The sequence below is a fragment of the Dreissena polymorpha genome, chromosome 12 (assembly GCF_020536995.1).
Source record: "Dreissena polymorpha isolate Duluth1 chromosome 12, UMN_Dpol_1.0, whole genome shotgun sequence".
Classification (NCBI taxonomy): domain Eukaryota; kingdom Metazoa; phylum Mollusca; class Bivalvia; order Myida; family Dreissenidae; genus Dreissena; species Dreissena polymorpha.
The window spans coordinates 53,577,988-53,598,118 of NC_068366.1; the positions used below are offsets into that span (position 1 = coordinate 53,577,988).

The 20,131-nt window shown below is 32.8% G+C and overlaps 1 protein-coding gene and 1 long non-coding RNA gene across 6 annotated transcripts in view; one reads left to right on the plus strand and one right to left on the minus strand.

The window, feature by feature from the left end:
- Positions 1-20,131, plus strand: part of LOC127852782 (uncharacterized) — a 109,935-nt gene that overhangs the window by 48,969 nt on the left and 40,835 nt on the right. The window lies entirely within an intron of this gene.
- Positions 1,250-1,880, minus strand: LOC127852804 (uncharacterized). The gene is made up of 3 exons (XR_008036269.1): positions 1,699-1,880; positions 1,499-1,648; positions 1,250-1,348 (listed from the first exon to the last, which is right to left on the minus strand). It is a non-coding gene; the product is annotated as an uncharacterized LOC127852804 (long non-coding RNA).

Sequence of the window (20,131 nt, forward strand, 5' to 3'; positions counted from 1 at the left end):
ATAAACAATGGAAAACAATACATAATCTATTTATAGCATTGTGCTTTGATGTCATTGTTAATGGAACATAAACAAATGTGGTGTGCAGCACGCACTCAACATTGACTATGGTAGCTTATACCTAAAAGAGTCAATAATTCCTTTTCATAGTCTTTACTTGTGACAAAAAATCAGGAAAATGCTGAGCCCAGTGTTTATTTAGCTATTTGCCAGACAAGGTTTTCACAAATTCTTCTGTTTCAGAGTGACCTATGATCAAATACTTTGGATCCTCTATTGTAATAACAAAAACAATTAATTCACCATGTTTGATCATGGGTCTCCCATAAAAAACTTAACACAAATCATGATACATAACACCTATAAGAGTCAACAATTCCTGTAAATGGTCTTGACTTGTGACAAAAAAATCTGGAACTTGGCCCATTGTTTATGTAGTTATTTGCCAGACAAGGTTTTTACTTATTCTTCTTTATCAGAGTGACCTATGATTGAATACTTTGGATCCTATATTTTTATAACAAAACAATTAACAAAATTCACAATACCTTACACACTTAAAACTCAAATACATATTCTCATGGCATTTCAGGGCACTTGTATGATGATATTTCTGCCTTATGTTTATAAGCAGTTCACTTATTAAAATCACATTTTATCACCATGATGATGACAGGACAGTCGACCATAATGTCACACATTTGGTCACGCCTTTATATTACACAAATAAATTCAAGCATCATTTCAAATACTAAAGTCATCTACTGACTGAAAAAACAGCCAGGGTCACACATGCACTTTCATACTCAATGGTATACATCCAATAAAACCATGCTGCCAAATTCACACAACATGTTCCTACCCATAGTCAGTTATGTTGAAGTTAGTTAAAACAACATAGTTACATACACCATGTACCAATTTGTATGAGTAAATCTTCATATTGTTTCCGGGTTGCTTGACCTATTGGATATTGCAGCTCCTCATTAGCCGCAGGTGGATATATAAGGGGCAATTGTAGAGGCAATCAGCTTTGGATAAGCTGAATCAAAAAGGAACTTTGATCGAAGGGTTTTTTCCTTGATGATCTCTGTGTACTCAGTGCATGTACGTGTATCCCTTCTTTTCATTGATTGGCACCACCATCCAATTGTTGGCTGCCTTCAATTTACTCTGAAATAACATATAAGCATATTTGTAATTTTGAAATGTACACTAAAACTTATCATAAAAACTATGTATGAAATTCGTTTGCTATTTTAAACATTATTTTATTCATATCATGCCAATCAGGTAACATACCAATACTTTTCTGGGCTACTTGATTCACCAGTATTAACTTATGAACCTACCAATACTTTTCTGGGCTACTTGATTCGCCAGTATAAACTTATGAACCTACCAATACTTTTCTGGGCTACTTGATTGACCAGAATTAACTTATGAACCTACCAATACTTTTTTGGGCTACTTGATTTACCAGAATTAACTTATGAACCTACCAATACTTTTCTGGGCTACTTGATTCACCAGTATTAACTTATGAACCTACCAATACTTTTCTGGGCTACTTGATTCACCAGTATTAACTTATGAACCTACCAATACTTTTCTGGGCTACTTGATTCACCAGTATTAACTTATGAACCTACCAATTCTTTTCTGGGCTACTTGATTCACCAGTATTAACTTATGAACCTACCAATACTTTTCTGGGCTACTTGATTCACCAGTATTAACTTATGAACCTACCAATACTTTTCTTGGCTTCTTGATTCACCAGTATGAGCTTATTATATGATGAAGTTATCATACTTGAGTCACTAACTGACAATTACTGTACAACTAGAGATTGGAGGAGAATGGCATTGAAATAATTTCATGACCAAGCACCATGCAAGTTATCTGAACGGTTCAGAAAACAAACCAGCTATCGGATATCCTCTGGTTTTCATAACATAAAAAGTTTCTGGTAAAAAGAAAGATAAATCAATTATATTACCAAGAAACTTTATGAAGCACATAGAATCTTATTGAATATAAATATATTATTTTATCAATTAAAATATGCTAAGACAGGGTTGTTTGCATACTTTAAGTAAGATGTTATCTCTCCAATTCCTGACACATGACCAGGTGTGGTACTTCCTTGTGACACAAATGACAGGCCAGGACCTGGCGGGGGCTGATGACCGTGCATAGTTGAAGAGTTTGTTGTTCTAACATTATGCTGACAAATCAAACTTGCAATAGTTTGGCCGGCACGTCTTCCTAAATACCTTAAAAAGAAGGTTTGTTTTAGAATATAATATTGATCACATATCAATTTAAAGAAACAACAAAATTGATGTTAAAATCAGGGATTAAAATGTATAATCATATTATCATATCATGATAATTGATTACATAATATAACATATACATTTGCATACCAGTATATTTTATAATATAATATATACCGAATAAATTAATCATTCATTCATTCTGTTTTAAAAAATAGAAAAAAAAACTGAGAGTTTAGATTTAAAATAAAAATGCATGAAAGGTGGTAAATTTCGAAATCCAATACGAGATTAATACGATAAAAAAAACACAGAATGTGTATCGAAAGTGATTTTTAACAATTTAGTACATAAGTTAAGATAACGCAAACATGATATATGTATTGAGAAACGTGTTGAAATGTCTTATTGCAATGTGAATTTTGTGTAACAACCTGTTTTGAAATAAAATCATCACATATATACTAATTGTTTTATATTGCTTTGAAACGGTATAAAGGAAGTTTCAAATGTCGTCTCTATGGTCAATATGATAAAACAAGGCTGAATGTATATATGAAGTTATGTTCACCAGTTTGGGAATTAAGTTAAGAATACCCAGAAATGCATTATTTTATTGCAAAACGCGTTGCAGTGTTTTATTGCAATGTGCATTTTTATAACAACCCGTTTTGCACTAAACTCGTTTTGCAATACACTCATTACACATGAACTTAGTAATTCAAATTGATTTGAAACGCTAAAAAGAAATAGTCAAGTGTCGTATTTAGATAGTTTGTATATATTAAGACAGAGGTATAAGATTCGACCAACAATTAACAGACATTGAAATTGACCAATGTCATGAGTAAATGTGATACACAGACACAGAATGTATATAACAGTGATCTTAACACTATCATGATTAAGCGTATTTAACCCAGAAATCCAATGTTATTGCAAAACGGGTTGCAGTGTCTTATTGCAATGTAAAAAAGAAATAACCGCCCGTTTCGCAATAAACTCGTTTCGCACTAATTCATCACTTATGTACTAATTGATTCCAATTGATTGGAAACTTTTCGAAGAAATTCTCAAACGTTGTTTACAAGGATTTGTTTTCAAAATAAGACAAAGGTGTAAGAATCAACCAACAAATAAAAGGCAGCACTCTGGATCAGCAGACGATTTATTTCATAAATCAATCTCTGGGTTAATAGTCGCCATCTTTCGAACTACTTTCAAAAGTACAACAACAACAATAACAGTAGAAAACAATTTTAATTGCGAAAAGTTGAAAAATTGAGTACATGTGTCACGGTTGTTGAGTGGAATAGTGTTATTTTCAACTGTGTACGAAGCATGTGAACTGGTAGTGGAATAACCGAATTGTTTGTGGAAATGGAATTTAGAAATATATCTAATAATTCATCATTTTTCATGTCATGATCGTGTAGAATTATCATCAGCATCATTTCTGTGGAACATTGCAATATTCAAAATACAAGTGTTTCATAGCTATGGTGCTTTTGACATAGTTCACTAACCATCAAGACTGAAATGATTCATGCACACAGGTAAAGTAAATAATTGAATTTGTGCAGAATGTTTATTTTTTACAAAATATTTAATTTAACCAATTTATTTTAGATAGATTGCACTGAAACTCAAAGTCTAAAGCTTAGTAAGACACTTAAGCCAGTTTTCTGAGAAGAAACAATACTTGTTCAGAGTATAGCAGGCTCATGCGGCCTCTGGTTTATTTATTTGGCCTCGGCCTTTAACCTGGGTCGCTTTGATTTCAGGTGTTTAGCCCCCATATCAACAAGGCTTTCTCGACCCTATATGTACTTATTCATATTGTTTAAGGATTTTGAGAACCCTCGCTCAGTGCCAGTGGGGATAAAACAGGGACCTTCTTATAGCTAGATGAATGCATCAAATATGCCAGCAACACTTTATAATCAATAACTTTATAATTGATGATTCTGTTTTTTTCACTACATTACTAATTTACCAAAACAATGTGAAACACATTTTTATGCTCCCAAAGGAGGGCATATAGTGATCGCACTGTCCGTCTGTCTATCTGTCACACTTTGCATTTAGGTTTCGAAAAAAATGCCCATAACTTCTATGTCGCTTCAGATGTAACATTCATATTTGGTATGCATGTGTATATGGACAAGGCCTTTCCATACACACACAAATTTTGACCCCTTTGACCTTGAACTTAGGGTCGGCGTTTAGGTTTTGAAAATTGCTCATAACTTCTATCAAAGCGTTTATCGGGGGCGTATGTCATCCTACGGAGACAGCTCTTGTTGTTGCTTCTGTCCTCTGCACAAACCATGATATATCTGCATATATGCATCCAACCAAATCAGTAAAACTATTTGTCACTTAATTACAGTAACTTATTGCATGTTAACTTTTCAACAATATATATATATATATATATATATATATATATATATATATATATATATATATATATATATATATATATATAAGTATATAAAACAGATCTTGAAAAAAACACACATCAAACTTCAAATTGTTTTAGTAAATTATAGGCTTTAATTGGTATTGTGACATTGACAACACTCATGCATGCGACTATACAATTATACAACTATGGAACACATTATTTATGAGAAATTCCAATACATCAACATAACGTCTCAGATTTAAGGCAGATAATCTAGTGCTTTTTTGCTGCCATTTTTACTATTACACATTTTTTCATTTTATGTTATGATGCATTGATCTTGTTTCTAAATTAACCAAGCAATCATGTTAAACTTTTGAAGAAAGATGTTGTCTGATAAATATTGAAAATATAATCACTACAACGTGAACAAAATTCAGTTTAATACTGTGACCAACGAAGATTTGCCAAAGAGCAATTCAGATCATGATTTAAATTAAATACAAGTAATATGAAAGTCTGCCTATTGGATCCCAGTTATGACTTATTTGTCAAATCTGCACATTAATTTGCCCTTGGCCATGTAGAATTGGGGACTAAATACCATCAAGTCATGTAAAAAGGAGCAGGGTATAGCACGCTGCTATTGATCTCTTGAGCTTTCACATGAATTTTACGGGTAATTTTCATACAACAAATGATATTATATAGTGTAATGATAAAGCATTATGAGCACAAATTATATCTCTTACTAGTTAAGAAAATTTATATAAAAAGGTATTATTAATTGTTAAAACGTTATAAAAGGTTATTTCAATTCACTTAAGCATTTAATTACAAGAACAAGTGGATTTTATGTCCATAACAATACATGTAACAGTATTGGCATTGTATTTATCTGCATTTGATGTGCATTTAATACACTTAAAAATGCAGACCAGACACACTTCTAACAGAAACAAATGTATTTTTTCTGCATTTTTCCAGCATTAATACACTTCAAGTGTATCTTTTATCATCCCAAATACACTTTACCAGAAAAAAGGTATGTTAAAATGCATTTTTAGTTTGTTTTAAGTATATTTTCAAATGTATTAAGACACTCTTGCAAAAAATGTTGAACAAAAACTTGAAAATATTTAATATACTAAAGTGAAGTAATAATTAAAGTTTTGTATGAGCATCAAAAACAGTGTCAAATTCATACCAGTGCCTATTTAGTAGCAGTAGGCCTTATATGGTCTACTTGTGGTAGAAATAATGCATTTTGTATAATACAACATACATAAATTAAAAAATATAGCTGCCCATACAGTTCAATACAATGTTCAATTAACTACACTATGCAAAGTTGAAATATGACATCAAGCTTGGAATAATCTTTTCAATAATGTATAATATGCTGTTTTAATTTATAAGTGAAATAGACACTTGCATATAAAAACTGATTTTACATCAAAACTAAATGTTTAATTTGATTTTTAGCTCCACTGGCCAAAGGTCCTGTGTCCATCGTGCGTCCGTGCATTAACTTTTCCTTTAAACATCTTCTCCTAAACTACTGGTCCAATTCTGATGAAATTTCTTGGGAATGTTCCTTGGGTGAACCTCTTTCAAATTTGTTCAAATTATGCCCCTGGGGTCAAATTTGACTCTGCCCCGGGGGTCACAAAATTGAAAATTTGCTTATATAAGGCCTATTTTGTGAAAACTTTCAAAATCTCCCGTCCATACCCATTGGGCCTAGGGCTATCAAATTTGGTATGTAGAGACATCTAATAGTCCTCTACCAAATTTGTTCAAATTATGCCCCTGGGGTCAAATTTGACCCTGCCCCAGGGGTCACAAAATTGAACATATGCTTATATAGGGTATATTTTGTGAAAACTTTACAAATCTTCTCGTCCATAACCATTGGGCCTAGGGCTACCAAATTTGGTATGTAGTGGCATCTTATAGTCCTCTACCAAGTTTTTTCAAATTATGCCCCTGGGATCAAGTTTGACCCTGCCCCGAGGGTCACAAAATTGAACATATGCTTATATAAGGCCTATTTTGTGAAAACTTCAAAAATCTTCTTGTCCATAACCAACCGGCCTAGGACTATCAAATTTAGTATATAGTGACATCTAATAGTCCTCTACCAAATTTGTTCAAATTTAATCCCTAGGGTCAAATTTGACCCTGCCCCGGGGGTCACAAAATTGAACATATGCTTATATAATGCCTATTTTGTGAAAACTTTAAAAAAATTCTTGTCCATAATCATTAGGCCTAAGGCTACACAATTTGGTATGTAGTGACATTGTATAGTCCTCTACTTAGTTTGTTCAAATTATGCCCCAGGGGTCAAATTTGACCCTGCCCCGGGGGCCACAAAATCAATTATATGCTTATATAGTGCCTATTTTGTGAAAATTTTATAAGATCTTGTCCTTAACCATAAGGCATAGGGCTACCAAATTTGGTATGTAGTGACATGTAATAGTTCTCTACCAAGTTTGTTCAAATTATTCCCCTTGGGTCAAATTTGACCCTGCCAGGGGTCACAAAACTGAACATACACTTATATGGGGCCTATTTTGTGAAAACTTTAAAAATCTCGTTGTCCATAACCATTGGGCCTAGGGCTACCAAATTTGGTATGTAGTGACATCTAATAAACCTCTACCAAATTTGTTCAAATAATGCCTCTGGGGTCAACTTTGACCCTGCCCCAGGAGGTCACAAAACTGAATAAACGCTTATAAAGCGCCTATTTTGTGAAATCTTAAAAATATTCTTGTCCTTAACTCTAGGACCTAGGGCTACCACATTTTGTATGAAGTGAGATATAGTAGTCCTCTACAAAGATTGCTCAAATTATGCCCCTTCATGCTTGCATGAACACAGTTTGTAAATGCTGTCAGAATAATAAAATATGCAAGTACTATAAATATAAATGCCAGGGAAAAGTGCTTTTTGTACTAAAAAATTCGAATGAATATTACAATAATACATTCTGAATTATTTGGTATGTAATTAACAGTTTTGTCTGAGAAAATCACTAAATTTTATATATTTATTCAAATTCACATAAATCATATTTCAAAAACACATAATTACTTCAAATCCTTTCACACAATACTGAAAAAAATGCACAGTTTCTGATTGTTATTGATTCTTTATTAATTTATACATGTACCATTTTTTAATCTTGATGCATCCTCAATTGTATTATGCACATCTTAATCTGTTTTAACAATTATAATATAAAGATTAAGGCTGACTCAGTTAAATAATAATTCATGATTTCTGCAGTACTTGCAGACAAACTAGGAATACTGCTCTGATATTATCTATCTATCTAATGGGATATTAATTTGGCTTCAATAGAAAAAAATCAAAGCATACACATGTATATAATGTATATTTATATATATATATATATTAGTTAAACTTAAATTGATTGACCATCGATAAAAAGATATAATAATATATGTATATATATATATATATATATATATATATATATATATATATATATATATATATATATATATATATATATATATATATATATATATATATATATATATATATATACTTGTAAAACTAAAAATTAAACATGTATGTTTCTATTATATCATTTAGGACTTTTATTTTCAGACAAAGTAGAGTGAAGCTTAAAACAGTATCCAATTGTAACAGTCAATTTTGGGAAAATCAACCTTATAATTATTTTCTGTGTTGGTCAATGTCATAATTGGTATAAAATGTATATTGAACTGGAAGTTTTCTTTATTTTAAATGATAACATTTGCTTGGTCAGCCATAATTGTCATAATCAAGTGGTCTTTTTACACTGTAGTTTTCTCACTGACTATGGGTTTGTTCTGAGAAAGAGCCACACAAAGTATCGTTGGGGAGATGAGTTGTCAATTTTATGGTTATCAGTCTTTCATAATCCAGTATACCTGTAAAAAAGTGAATTTGTAACTAATTATCACACAATATACACAATTAAAATTGTATGCATTTAGATTTATTTAGTACTGCACATTAATCATTTTCCAAAAATATGTAGCAACATTATATTATATAATGCTGCAATACTAAAGTAATTTACTAATTAAAGGTCGCTGATGTGTAATGGATGTGGTGTCCACCTAATGATCTGGAGGTCACTGGTTTGATCCCCAGTGTGGGAGCATTCTTAAGAAATTTCCAAGAGACACCCAAGTACTGGTTCTAGGCCCAGGAAACGAACTCAAGAGCATTTCACATACATGTATGTAGTTAGTACTTTAAATTTAATTTAAAAATTGGATAAAAATTAAAAACTGAAACCCTTATTAATACATTTTATTTTGAATCAAGCAAATGTGGAAATTCATTTAAAATAATGAGAAAAATTTAAAAATTCTACTTTAAAGTAATCATGATAATTTAGATTATTTTCAGAATATTAAATGATGATAATGATACAATTATATATTACCTAAATGATAAAAATAAAACATGTTATGTTAATTTATGAAAAAAAACGTTTTAATTTTATCAATATCATGGTAATTACAACTAGATACAGGCAATTAGATCAGAAACGTGCATTAATTATATTAATGAACAACGCAGACATTTGTAGTGATTTATGGTCACTATTTTGATTAACGTTCTATACATGACCTGTCATAAAAGGTATTTTTTAGCCAGTACTACAATCGGCAATGATAGTCTGTATTGCATTCATATTCCACCGTCTATTATCGATTCGCTTCCTCAAACTGAACAAATATTTAATGTTTACATCGCGAAACGTAATGCATCTAGTTTCACTTTCGGTTTGGTTGGTTTTGTAAACACCGTAATTTCATCTTAAAAATTGGATGATAGGGTGATTAAATAATAATGGAAAAGTAAATCACTTGGATAATAGTAAAAATGCAACACAAATGAACGTTAATAGTGCTCTTAATATCAAAGTTTCGGTAAAAAGTTTGGCGCTAGTTTAACGCGCATCGTATACAGCCTCATAACAATAGACTGACAACCTTTTGGGTAGTAAAGTAGTAATACAAGGCAATATGGCGACCGTTAGCCACGAGGCCTATCTTACGGAGGAATCCAAGATAGCCGATGTATCACGATTGAAAAGGCAGTTAAAGTGATCAATTTCATGAACAAGTGTGATGCAACAACACAGAATTGGAAAGTAATTTCAACCAATGTAATACTTATTATTGTGGTTATTTTATAGCGATACAAAATGATGGCGGAAGTGATGATAACTACGATGATGATGGTGGTGATAATGATTAGTATGATAAATACGACGACAACGATGAAAAGGAGAATGAGTTAGACAACTATTATAATAATTCTTCTGTTGATGATGATGTTGATTAACATGATGAGGGGGGGGGGGGGTAGATGGAGGAATAAATTGATGATGAGGTTCAGGCGTAGTTTAATGAGAAAGAGGGGAATGCAGACGATGCAGTTTTATGAACACGGAACTAATTAGTTTAAATTGTCAGAAAAATGCGCAAACACATGACTAAAATTATACTCTTTGACCACACAGAAAAACGTTTATGTAAACAATGATATACCATTGTCAATGTGAATAGGAACCTTATAAAAAATAAGAGAACGTGTATACCCTGAATTTATAACACGCACATGTACAATATTATATATACATACAACGTTTTGTGATCGACTATACACGACGTTAGATGAATTTGTGGTGGAACTATATATCCTTTAAATGTTGATTCTAAGAAATGCTATTTTCATGACCCCGTCGTCCGTCAGATTGTTAACAGGTTATTATATCCAATCAAAGGCACTGATAGCAGTATGAAAATCTTGATAAAAATGGAAGAATGTATGTATAAAAGCTTGTTTTGCGTCAATAAATTAATAAGCATATCGTCGCATAAAATTAAATTCTATATTTTATAGGCGATTCACGTTTGATTAAAACCCGAGATTCAATACATTAAAATGTTTCCAAATAGCTTAATCACAGTAGAGACAATAATCAAACTTTCCACTTCCACTGTCCACCATATTTACTTGACTTAACCCTAAATATGGTCGAGCTGCAATCGGGACTCCTCGGACAATTCCGCCATAACGGCGATCGTCTCTCGGGTGTATTTGGTGGAAGGATATGTCTAACGCCTCTTGGCGGAAGATATTACACCGAAAATATAGTTCGGGTTACACACCATTAAATTTGCACTAAATTAACTGATAATATAGATATAGAAGGACCATTATCTCTGAGGTGTAATATAATAGAATATTTGTTTCTGTTATTGTTAAACATTAGTTGTCATTACATACAAAATATTCAAATGTTAATTAAATGTTTAGAAATCCAATTAGTTGTTTCTTAAAGTGTAAACAACACCATTATTCAAACTTAAAGAACCAGTATTTCTTAAATTACATTAATTATCGGTACAACATTGCGGATGTTCTGCAGGGCGACAAACTTTGAGATTTAATCCATATGTTTAGGTTCTATACCATAAACAATCGTACAACACTGTACAGTGATACAGGGAAAACTCTTCCGTGTATTATAAGAAATAGTAAAATCCACTAAGATCCCCCCCCCCAAAAAAAACATAGTGACAAGCCAGGCAGTCACAAACTGTATACAGACAAAAGCCATATGGCTGTCAGTGGGGTTTACTATTAACAGTATTGAGACACCTAAAGGGTTTCGCAGGATGGAATAAGTGGAGAGCTTGATTGAATTTGAAAAACAATTCTTTCTGTGCATTTGATGATGGCAACTATACAGTACTTCTGGCAGATATTTTTTATATTTTAGCCTAGGCAACTTAATTCTAGATGCTGTTATTCTGGCCAGGCCGATACTCTTTAGCTGGGCAACCAAAACACTAAATATGGTCAACTGTGCAGGCAACAATTGTAACTAGAAGTGGCGCGGCAGAGGCCGACGCGTATCCCCATGCTGCATGTTTGACCCAGTAAGCATTTTAATGAACCTCGTGGTGAATATAATGGATCAGCCCTGTTTTAGCCTTAAGTGTAAATTGGTTATTCCAATACTGTGGAGACACCAATAACACCTATAAACAAATTAAGAATACAGTGTTTTTATGCCCCCGGTAGGGTGGCATATAGTTTTTGAACTGTCCGTCAGTCTGTCTGTCTGTCCTTCCGTCTGAAAACTTTAACATTGCCCTAACTTTTGCAATATTGAAGATAGCAACTTGATATTTGGCATGCATGTGCATCTCAAGTAGCTGCACATTTTGAGTGGTGAAAGGTCAAGGTCATCCTTAAAGGTCAAATATATGGCTTTAAAGCGGCACAATAGGGGGGATTGTGTTTCTGACAAACACATCTCTTGTTTTTAATTGAAAAACCAAAGACATTGTTGGAATTTGACTTATTTAAGGCATCGTGTATACATTTTAAAACTCATTTTTCCACAATATGAAACAACTTTTTTAAAAGGCACCAATAAAAGCTCCTCCATCCCCTATGCACACTAAACCAAGAATCAGTTTTTTATAAGATTATCCTTCAAAATGGGCTAAAGTCCGGGGCAATACTGTCAAAATGCCCTTTAACAACTCTTGTGACATGCAGCTGTTGTCTATTTTCTCTGTATTTTTTTTTTACAGCGAAACACATAATGGCTTCATCATAGATGTATAGCTCAGAATTCATTTTATACTATATAAATATGTTATGTGGTCTTATTTATACAAAATAACCTGGATATTTATGAAAAAACACCATCTCCCTGTAAAGAGAGATGGCATTTGTTCGCCATAAACATTTATATATTCAGTAAATTGTAAGCAACAAACATGAAAAATTCAGTCCCCCAGTCATCGAGTTTTTAAAGAGTTCAACTTTGCTTAAGTAATAATGCATCAATGTTGATTCTAACAAAAAAAGGGTAGTCATTTATGCCTAAACAGTTCTGCTTTCCAGAAGCAAGGACGTCAAACACAAACTTTAAACCATTTATAGTCTTAATTATTAAACAAGAGGGCCATGATGGCCCTGTATCGCTCCACTGCTGAAAAAAAGGCTGAAACAAATATTCTCGGCATGTGCAAATACTTAAATATAGGCCCTATTTAAGCACATGTACACTTTTGTGACCCCCTGGGCTGGGTCACATTTAACCCCAGGGGCATAATTTGAGTAAACTTTGTAGAGGACTACTTTATCTCACTACATACAAAATGTGGTAGCCCTAGGTCCTAGAGTTAAGGACAAGAATATTTTAAAAGTCTTCACAAAATAAGCATGATATATGCGTATATAATGTTCAATTTTGTGACCCGGTGGTCAGGGTCAAATTTGACCCAAAGGGCATTATTTGAACAAACTTGGTAGAGGACTATAAGATGCTACTGCATACCAAATTTGGTAGCCATAGTCCGAATGGTTTTCGACAAGAAGATTTTTAAAGATATCACAAAATAGGTGCTTTATAAGCGTTAATTCAATTTTGTGACCCCTCGGGGCAGGGTCCAAGTTGACCCCAGAGGCATTATTTGAAAAATTTGGTAGAGGTTTATTTTAGATGCCACTGCATACCAAATTTGGTAGCCCTAAGCCCAATGGTTATGGACAAGAATTTTTGAAGTTTTCACAAAATAGGCCTTATATAAGCATATGTTCAATTTTGTGACCCCCGGGGCAGAGTCAAATTTGACCCCAGGGGCATAATTTGAACAAATTTGGTAGAAGACTATTAGATGTCTCTACATACAAAATTTGATAGTCCTAGACTCAATGGTTATGGACAATAAGATTTTGAAAGTTTTCACAAAATAGGCCTTATAAGCAAATTTTCAATTTTGTGACCCCTGGGGCAGGGTCAAATTTGACCCTAGGGGCATAATTTGAACAAATTTGAAAGAGGTTTACCCCAGGAACATTCCTGAGAAATTTCATCAGAATTGGACCAGAAGTTTAGGAGAAGATGTTTAAAGGAAAAGTTAACGCGCGGACAGACGCACGCGCGACGAACACAGGACCATAACATAAGCCCCGCTTGTCTTTGACCAGTGGAGCCTAAAAGATATTCGGCGTATATCCTGATTTTGTAATATAGTACGAAAAATAACAATTTTATTTGATTCTGTAGTAGAAACAAAGAAGAACCCTTTTCTTTTCAAAGTAAAAGTTTTATAATTATGATAAATTGCCAGGACATAATTATGGGCCTTCGTTTTTGACATCTGATATCTTGTGAACCTAATAATGGTGCCCTAATACGAATGATACATAACATGAAGTAAAACAAAACAAAATTACTGCGTGTGTGTGAGATAGAGAAAATTATCAAAAAACAATGAAAATTTGATTTGCATATTAAATACAACACACTTTGACAACAAAAAGTATTGTTTGTATAATCAATATGAACATAATCTAAGTTGCTGCTAATATGGGATCCCCACCAGGATTTGAACCTGGATTTCCTCTCCATATCGAAAGGTGTGTTTGCTTACACTATAAGGATGTTCCAATTAACAGCAATAATATTGGTTACAATTATTTCTGTCAACTATATTAATTGATTAATTAAGTCTTGACACAAAATGTGTAAATAAACGTTTTAAGCTTTTTAAAAATAATATATTGAAGGCAACTGTCACATTGATAATGACATGTATCATAAGGGCTCGCCTTTAAAGCTACTCTGGATCAGGAACTCATGTTTTTCCACAACTGAACCTGAAATCAGAAAAAGATTATTTAAAACCACCTTTTTGTTATAGAAACAATTTAATGCCTTTTTTATTTCAATAGATTATTGATCCCCATAAAAATCTGGACACATAACCCAACAACTTGTTGAAAATGTGTTTGCTTATTTACATCTGTGAGTACATGTGTTGGTACATGTGACAGTGAGGCGGTAAGAAACTGCAACAACTAAATCGAAACAAATATTCAAATAACTACAATGGTATGTTTCTTATGCTAGCAATTAAGTAGCAAATAATGAGAATAACTAAATATGACATTTTGGGCTGCACTAACTATTAAGATCTATATAATGTTCAATGAACTTTATATACAAACAGGGCCGAGTTGCAACATTTTACAAGATAAAACGTTTGATTACTTGTACGGTAAGAAATAACACTTTTTAATTGATGTAACATGCATCAAAATAATCCCAAATAGTTTAAACAAAAAACACAGAAATATTAATTGACTAGATAGTAGATTGACATGAACAGACAGTAAAATAGAGTTTTGGAATGGTCATGTTCATCAGATCATATACAAAAACAAAGTTGGGACCATCATAGCTCTACACAGTTTCCAACTAGTATTTTAAATGTAAAAGAAACAGATAAAGAAAAAAAGATGTACACAGAACATTTGCTTGGAAAGTTCTGGGATTATTTCATCCAAATTTCTTCAAGAAAGTATAATGTACTGAAAAGTTTAGCTTACTAAAAAAAACACTTAACAATATATTATATAATATTACAGATATTCACATATAAACATTGTTACTGAACTCAACAGAAAACACTTTAAAAGTTTCAATGACTTAACATATCGTTGTTGAAAAAAAGGGGCGCTTGCTGCACTGGTAACAACACAATTATATAACGCGATAATTTGCACATAAAATGTCCATAATCAAGAATTAGGTAAACATTGTGGGCAGTCAATCGTTTGGTATATGGGTGTTTGAACTAAATTGCATCCGATAAACAAAATGGCAGAAAAGCTATTGAGGTTATGTACATTGAAAAACCCGCAGAACTATATATAATAAGCGCTTGGTGAAATCTACCATTAATTATGCTCACCATCTTGAAATAAAAAGTTCTTCAGCAAGCGTCAATTCTTTCTTTGGTCTGATGCGCAATACACAACTGATTGATTATTATGCCACTTGAAGTGATTAATAGTAATAACACATTTAATTAATATATCAGTGAACTAAATCTTGCAATAGACTAACACTAGTGTAAATTATTACATTTTTTGACTTGATACATTGACATGTTTAACTATGCTGTTTACAAATTTAGATAAGAGTGGGTCTCACTAAACACTGCAAAGACACACACAGTCTAGCAAAGGCTACAAAGACAAGTTAAGTCAGATCAAAACACAAATAAGTTAACCAGTGTTTCCTTTATTTAATAAATTTAAGACTATTGTGGGAATATATTTAGGAGAAACAAAGATTTTAACATAAATAACTGTTTTTATTTGGTCTACAGTAGTTTTGATATAATTCCAGGCAAGGTATAACAAAGGCAATCCAAGACTTACAGTGGGTTTATTGGACCTTGCAGCATGTGTTTGACTTTGTGTACCTTTGCTACACTTTGTGTGTGTGTTTTTGTAGTGTTTAGTGTGAGCGTTACGGCATGTAAACAATAGCTTCTTTTAATTTTAGAGACATGTGATTAATGCTATAATGCTTCTTAAACTAAGGAAAAACGTTTCGGTGTAATGTTTGGAGAATGTTTTTAATCATGTTTTTAATTTATTGTAATTAACATGTACATGTTCTTAAAAATATATTCATATTTCTGTTCAAATGATATGAACCCATTGTTTACAGTGATTTTTGTATTATTAGCTAATGTACAATTCGAATGTAATCATTTGGGACCTACTGGCGGGAATTTTTATATGAATTTGACTTGTCATGATTAAAGGTAAACTAAGGTCAAAAGTGACGTTAAACAGCTATGCTGAAAAAAAGAAAGGAAGTCTTCCTTAACTGGGCTCAATCCACTGACCCTTGGAGTTAAAGTCAAGCGCTTAAACCAATGGGCCATCAGTGCTTCCATAGTCAGTGGTTTATTTTATACTTAATACATGTATAAGCATTCCTTGAAATATCACACAATCAAACAATAAAAAAAGAACTCTCCCAAATTATTTGTGTCATTAAATGCAATATTGATAAATGTAAACATTCAATATAAAAAGCTCCAATAAAACACAAGAATAAAATTAAATTAAATAAAAAAGTAACCCTCAACTTGGCTAGAACCATTGACCCCTGGAGTAAAAGTCTACCGCTAAGACCACTCGGCCTTCCATGCTTATACAATGAGTGATGTATTTTATTCTTTATGTAAGCAATCCTTGTAGTGTCACAAATTAAAACGAAAACAGTCAATTTAAAGGTGCCAGTTAAAAATCAAGAATAGAATTAAAATAAGGAAAAAAAGTAGCCCTCATCAGGGCTAGAACCACTGACCCCTAGAGTCCTGGATTTAAAGTCTACCATTTAGACTACTCAAACATCCGTGCTTATTGAATGAAGGATGTATTTTATACTATATATAAGCATTCTTTATAGCTTCACAAAATACAAGGACAACAACAGATTTCTCCAAAGTATTCAATCGTTTCGCGTTGCAACGCTGTATAATTTTCAGGCTTTTAAATCGTCAAAAGATGCATATAATGGCTATTTTAGAGCACGGTTAATGTTCAGTATTACTGTTTCCTTGCAAATATCATAACTAAAACCAAAATATGCGAATCTGAAACATTGTTTTAAAATTTTCTCAATTTACCAAAAACGCGAAAATTTAAAATTAACTTAATGTCATAGTCCAAATAATTAGACGTAATCTACCGATGTATACATGTATCGACCTCATATTTATAGGATAGCTGAAATTATTCGCGTTCAGAATAAATCTGAGCCAAGAGTCTGCCAAAACAGAAATCATCAAAAGACTATTGCGGCAATTTATATTGACTACATGAAGTCATCATTGATAATTAATACTAAAGGAGTAGTCAATGTCAATACTGGAAACTTTCCATTTAAACAAGTGTAATTATGTTGTGGGAATTCACAGATTTACACTTTATATTATTTAAAGAATGTAATCTTGAAACAGACGAGCTACAAACAACACATTTTAATGTTTCTTCTTTACGTCAGGTTTGAAACCGTCGGGCCGCCATCTTGTTTCAAAAGTAGTTCCAAATCCAATATGACGGCCGCCTTCGTACATCAGAGAGACGTTGTGGTGTAGCCCACTGTCCGATGCGTTCAGATTGGTCGAGCTGAACCTTGGTGGTCCGCTTTTGGTTTATAGGCTCTGCTGACATTCCAGTATGAGATTGTACATTGACATGAGTTAAAACTTGGTTACGAACGCTGTGAACGGCCGTCATAGACATGTTTGTTAACAATGTAGAAACAAGATTGCCAAAGTGAAACCAGTTTTGTTCACATCTTTATCTTTTAAACTTCACTCAATATGTTGAAAACAAAAATTTAGCCCTTATGTTTTGTAATAAGGTCAAAATTGAGACATATAAAACTTTAAACATTATAACCTAAGATTGTACGTAACACGGTAGTTATAAGATTTTGTATCACACTTTCTTGATAATTTACGCACGGCTTCAAAATGCGCTATCGCAAAATTATTCCATTACAAACTATTTCTGATATAAAAGACGCAATTTGCATATGCATTGCAAAGTTAAACGTGTTTTAACAACTTTCATCACGAATGATAGAGTAGTAAACGCTTACGTTAATTACCATATCTCCCTCAACTTTTATCAGACACGAAACAATGTTTGGCCGATTAATGGTATTGCACTCCGTATTGCGAAGAATGCAAATCACGGAAGAACGGTTTATTGTATGCAAAAAAACCGATAAAATTCCATCAGCATGAACTGGACATTAAGTACATATTTAAACAAAATGAAAACTCTTAGAAATAAATGTAGAAAGTGTAGTCAATTCGCAATAAAGCATTGATATGTCTATTGATGTTACAAAACTCTTTAGCCGATCATCTTAATGACAATGGCACTTCTGTTACCGATTACCCGACACTTTTAACAGATATAACACACTAGTTTAAGTGAACCAAAAAATGCGAAATAAGCTGTTGAACACTGTTATAGTAAGCAGGTAACAATAAGCAATTTCTGTTATGACGTACATTAAAAACGAAACCGCACATTTGCTTCATTTTTCTTATCCGTTTGGAATATGAGCATGTTTTTATGGCATATTAAATTAAGACACGACATCTTGAGGATTAAAATCTGAACATTTAAGCGTGAAATCATCTCGATGTCTGCTTCCTTTGTACTACACTGGTACTCTCGACTTTCTAGAACATATCATAGTGCAGAATTTGTTAAAAGTTTCCGTTATCCGACGGTTTCATTATCGGAAATCAAAGTGTCTACACCATCATGCATATCACCAATTAAACTATCCTCAATCTTCGTTCATATGCCATTGATACTAGCACCATTTCAGTATTTTAAGCACATTTGTTACTCTACTTTCTGGGAAAGACACACCTTTGGTAAGAATAGTAACAATATAAATAAACTCATTTTAAGTAGAAGATACAACTCGGATATCAGAGTGCCCATTTCTTGGCAGTCCCCGTTTGCCGACTAGCCCTTTATAGGGAATCAAAGTGTACACAATGTCATTCCAACCACTTATTATAACTTGCTCATCTTTGTTCATATTTCATTGAGTACTATCAAAATGTCACTATTCCAAGCACAATAATTACTCTTCATGCTGGAATAGCAAGCACTGTACAGCAATATTTCCAAGAATGTTTATGCTGTTGAAATATGTATTATCATATGTTTTCAGATTTAATATACTCATTTTGGCAAATATCTAATATTCGTTCATAAAATGTCCCCTTCACAATACCATAGGATATACCATTTCTCAACCTCACAATGTACGTTGTCTCAAAAATTGATGTTAAGGATATACATTTAAATACAAGAGAAACTTGGATGTTGTTTGCGGCTTTTGTTTTTCTACGTTATCAAAGTGCCATCCGTTATCGAAGTAGCTGCATCACCAGCGTTATACAGTGTCTACTTACAATTACTTGATGATAAATAGACTAAGCAGATAAACATATGAAATGTCATTTTTGGTATTCGTTTCCAGTGACGTTCGAACACGAAGATAATGTATAACATTCCAGTATCTGTTGAAAATGTGACAATGTTTAGGTTCATTTCTTTCATAAAAAACTTTTATAGTAATTATGCTTATCATATAACAAGGAAAACAATCAAAACATATTTAACTCCGATATTTTGAAAACAAAATAAAGATATGTGTGTGTTTCAGTGTTCAAATTCTAACTGCGGCATGTGTGCGATTTCAAAGTGTGTGAGGTCCATTAGCGTCTGAGGCTGCATTAATAATAGCTGCCATTTCAGCTTAAAAAGTCGGACCCGCGACTTCGAGCGTTGACATCGTGTTTCGACTGTATATAGTTTGTGTTGTAAGATTTGAACTACATCCGGTCGCCTACGTGAAAAGCGCCGATTATTTAGCTTACCGAAAAGCCTCACGACGGCATTCTGCGTTGAAAAGTCTTTGAGCAATCACTTAAATACGTTGTTAGGCCTTTGGTATCGT